General features: G+C 30.5%; 1 long non-coding RNA gene across 2 annotated transcripts; it reads right to left on the reverse strand.

Annotated features, from left to right (window-relative positions):
- Positions 1–2,129: 2,129 nt before the first annotated feature.
- Positions 2,130–3,876, reverse strand: LOC129921061 (uncharacterized). 2 transcript variants are annotated; one of them, XR_008773456.1, is made up of 3 exons: positions 3,626–3,876; positions 3,333–3,568; positions 2,130–3,274 (listed from the first exon to the last, which is right to left on the reverse strand). It is a non-coding gene; the product is annotated as an uncharacterized LOC129921061 (long non-coding RNA). The 2 variants fall into 2 exon arrangements; XR_008773455.1 differs by having other exon boundaries at positions 2,130–3,279.
- Positions 3,877–4,987: the final 1,111 nt, after the last annotated feature.

The raw sequence follows: 4,987 nt of genomic DNA on the forward strand, positions 1-4,987 counted from the left end.
AGAAAATTTTGTTGAAGAAACAAATTTTAACCATTCTTAGGCTTTATAAAAAAAATTATTTCGCACAATTTTATATATAAATAAAATGCAGGACTGGGTCACACGTACTTGCCATTGTAGTTCAAAGTATCGTTATCTTAAATATCTATTTGGAATTTAAGTTTTTGTTTAGTGTCGAGAAAAAAAAACTCCAAAAAAATGTAAAGTTTAAAAATTTAAATTTAAAATTTTTTTTTCAAAAACTCTTTAAATTTTTTTTCAAAAACTTTTTTAATTTTTTTTTACATTCGACTGTTCCAAATTATGTCTATAAGTTTTGAATAAAATTGACTTATTCGTTGAGGAAATATATGAACTTAAAAAATATGTCAATTTTTGAAAAACGGCAACGCCATATTTCCGTTCTCCGAATTTTTTGAGAGAAACTCAAAACGCAGTTTTGTTAGAATCAATAAGAGTATGAAGTACACCAAATTTAATTAAAATCGTTGGAGCCGTTTTCGAGAAAATTGCAATACCTCGAAAACGTTATATGCGATATGCGTTAAAAGGGAGATATTAAAAAAATTTTAAAAAATGGTCTAGGAAATTACGTAAAAATCATCTGTACCAAGTTTCAAGCAAATCCATCCGTTTAGACCCTAGCTCGATGTACAGATGGACGCACAGACGCACGGACCGACGGACGGCATGACGAAAACCACTTTTTTAATCTTCTCCATTATCGTAATGTTTAAAACCTCGATTAAATGATAAAAATTATTAAAACCTCGAATTTTTTTTCTACACGAAACCAATACTTGCCCTATAGAGCAAGTAAAAAATGGACAGAAAATTAATAGGTACATTTTATCTATTGAGTTCTAAATTCAATTGGCAATACTTAAAAACAAAAACTTTAAATAATCCAAGTTGTTTGGCATGAGCTTATTATACTTCACTTTGAAAATTAACAATAAACTGAAGTCGTTTAATTTTATAATTTGAAACAAAAAAATAACGAAATGTTGTACATACAATTTTAAAGTTCAAGTGACCTCAACTCCAAATTTATAAAGCGTTTCGCCCACTTAAAATAAAAATATTTTTAATAATTTTTTTATTACTTTTGTTTTTTTTTTTTCTCGTTATTAAATTAAGTTCATAGGTATTACACCCTCTGAATAAATGGATACATTTATTTTCGCTTATATACTGGATTTAAGCTTATCATAGAACAAAAGTGGTTAACAAGCGAGAGATATCTCGGACAGTAGAAAAGATGTCGGAAAGATTTAAATAGATTTAACGGTAATATTTGAAAAACGAGATGTGATCGAATATGTCTGTCCTTGGATTCGAGTTCGACACACCGAAACCCTTTGAAAAAGTATAGTTTAGTCTCGGCACCAAAAACCTTGCATAAATACTTGTGGTATTTAAAGAGTATAAAGAGCATTTTAAGATGTTAACATGGTGCTTAAGGAAATGGTCAGAGGCAAAAACTCGTTTTCGAAAAATCCCTTACCAAACGTTGTAATGGTCCAAAAAAAATTTTGTTTTCCCTTATAAAAACTTCATCGACAGCTTCTTTAACGATACAAAATTGGTAGAGACTTTAAGGGAGATTTTCAGATAGCTAATCAAATCACTAAAATACAAAAACAAAACATTTAGTGCTGCACATATTGGTTTTGTTTATAATATATCTTTTGATTTTCTGAAAAAAATTTCGGGGGGGGTAAACCCCCAAAACCCTCCCCCCCCCCTAAATACGGCTATGTTCATGACTAAAAGCATTGTAAAAGTAGTTTTTGATTCAGCTTTTCATTTACGGAGACAGATTGTATCTTTTAATTTTCTCTTTTTATAATAAACTAGCTAACCCCACCCGCTTCGCTGAGTGCACTTTTAAAAAAATAGAACCTATTTGAAAATAAATTTAAACCGAAAAAAAACTTGTTTATTGTAATGAACATTAACCAATATTGTAATCTAAGCAGTTATTGGACATTGTTAATGGAATAATGGCACTTGATTCTGAAGGCCGAATTACACTTCAAAGCAATTTTAACTGTAATGTAAATTCAGAAAATGAATTGATTCAAAGTGTATTTCCAAGTATAAAGACAAATTACAAAAATCATGCTTGGTTTAGTAACGTGCAATAATGGCTGGTACAAAAAAAATGTTTCTGAAATCAATGCAACAATTTTTAACGATATAAACACACAATTTTTTTGCCAACAAATCGGTTGACCCTATCACAAATGAAAGCATTGTATTAAATTACCAAACGAAATTTTTGAATTCATTGGATATACCAGGACTGCCGCCACATCATTTAGCGCGGAAAGTAGTAGCGCCCATTATAATGCTTCAGAACATACAGCAACCTAAACTTTGCAATGTACAAGACTTGTCTTGAAGAAGTTAATGGCTAATTGAAGCTACCATTTTTTGTGGAAAATTCAAAGGCGAAGATGTGTTGATTTCTCAAGGTCCAATGATTCTGTCAGTTTTCCCATTTGAATTTAAGCGTCTTCAATTTTCTGTAACATTGGCATTTGCTATAACCATAAATAAGGTCTATCTTTAAAAATATGTGGTATTAATTTAGTGAATCCTGTTTTTTCCCATTGTCAACTACATATATGTTGGCTGTTAGCGAGTAAGAAAACCATATGCTATATTTACATATATCAAAGATGCAAAAACAAAAAATGGTGTGTATCAAAAAGCCTTGCCATATTATTAGGCCCAAGCAAAAAAATAAAATTTTTGGTTTTTGTCTAAATGTCTTGAACTTTTTTTCTGTCCCATTTACCTGCGCTTATCATGTTGATAAGGATTGCCTTAAAAAAAGTCAAAGAATTCATACTTTTTGATACAAAATAACGTACAAAAAGGGATAAGCCCCAAAAGACGTTTCCTATGGAATTCATGCCGGGAGAATTATGAGACCGGTGCAATACTTAAATTTGTATTTCAAGGAATAACGTGACATTCTTAACTTTATGGCAAGGACCCAGTCTTGCATAGATATAGAAGCTTCGAGCCTCGAGCCTATTATGAAATCGTAGAATCAAAACGTTCCCAAGCTCATTTTTGTGTTGGTCTGGAGCCTTTCCCTGAAATAGCAGAACAGCACTTAAATAGCAGAACAGCCAATAATTCTTTGCCGCCGGGTACAAAGGGGTCAAGTCACAAAATTGCATTTTCGGGTTTTGATGAAATAAGAATAATCTCTTTTTTCTCTTTTATTTGGTTTTAAAAACATAAATTTAGAGCAACTCTTTCCTATAAAAATAAGATGATCAATGCTCAAAAATTCATCGATTTTCATACATTACCTCAACTTCAATCGCATTTTTTTTTGCAAACTATCATTTACGACTTAACCCCTTTGTACCCGGTGGCAGAGAAAGGATCAGAGCTTCTATGTTTATGCAAGTTGCGATCCTTGCCATAAAGTTAAGCGCATGCCACGTTATTCCTCGGTACAAAAAAATAAGTATTGGACCGGTCTGGTAATTATCCGGGCTCGAGGCTCGAAGCTTCTATATCTATGCTAGACTGGGTCCTTGCCCTAAAATTAAGAATATCACGTTATCCTTTTTTGATTACATTAGAGCAACCAATGCACCAGAAAGCGTTGGATCCCAATGAGTTTCTGCTTCAAGCTAATTCAAACCTTGACAGGCATCACAATATTCAAAATCAGACTATAAACAATAATAATTATTTTGAAAGCCTGTCTTAATAATTTTTTTTACAAATTAAGCTAAGTTAAAATTTTTAAAAAGAGAGAGTGTTTCTTCACTCGTTCATATTGACAGTTGTGTAAAGATGCGAGAAAAGGTATTATTTTTTTTTGATACAAACCATCTACTTATTAATACCATTCAAATAAAAAAATTACCAAAATCGGACCAGCCAAACGCGAGTTTATCGGCCACACACAGTTAACGAACTCATTTTTATATATAAGATATTCTTTTTTTTTTTATTGTTTAAATTTAAATAATATTTTGGAATGTTAATTATAATTATTATTATTTTGTTTTAATTTTATTATTAATTTTATTTGTAATATCACTATTTTTCACATTGTATTGTTATAACTTTTAGCTTAACACTATCTTAAAAGAAGTAAATTCTTACTGTGTAAGCCTTCAATGAACTAATAAATACTAAATATGATTTTTAAAGAATTGGCATTAGTTTGAAAAAAAAAAAAATAATTTATTCCAAAAACTAAATTTTGTGAAAAAAGACCATACAATCGTTAAATTTTAATATATACTTCAGTGGAGAATAGTACTGTTAAGCTCCACACAAAGTTTTAGCCCAATCGGTTAAAAACTGTAGGAATTAGTTGGTCGCCTGATGCGAGCACAGGAGTTTGCGATCATCCTGAACTACCCCCGCCGCCGCCATTTAAAAAATTGTACATTATTAAAAAATTTCACATTAGATAATATAAATATAAAGTTATTGATTAAAATATGATGTCAAATCAAGCAAAAAAAAAAGTTGAGTTACATCAGTCTTGTAATACTAATGCGATGTGTGCTTTTTTTTAAGTCTAGCATCAATATCCATTTTAGATGTTTATTGATACCAACTATCATGTGATAAAATTTGATAAACTGACAATCGTCAAAGGGCCCCTGAAGAAGCCAAGAAATTTTCGATGAAATGCTACAAAAAACTATGTTTGTTTTTAAATATATGTATATTTGGGTGTCCGTTATTTCCCAAAGTGATGTTTTCGGGGGAGACACCCCCCAGATCGAAAGTTTAGGGCCTAAATAAGGGGAATTTTTTTTTGAAATTTTTGCCGTTTTTATACGTTAAAATTTATTTTTCTCGAACTACAAAAGATATGTTTACAATATTTTTATTGAATTTTGTTTAAAAATTATTCACCTAAAAAATGACACCAAAAAAGTTGCAAACAAGAAAGGGTAAAGTATTTAATAATATTTATTTATTATAAAACCGG

This window comes from Episyrphus balteatus, chromosome 1 (assembly GCF_945859705.1).
Source record: "Episyrphus balteatus chromosome 1, idEpiBalt1.1, whole genome shotgun sequence".
Lineage (NCBI taxonomy): Eukaryota > Metazoa > Arthropoda > Insecta > Diptera > Syrphidae > Episyrphus > Episyrphus balteatus.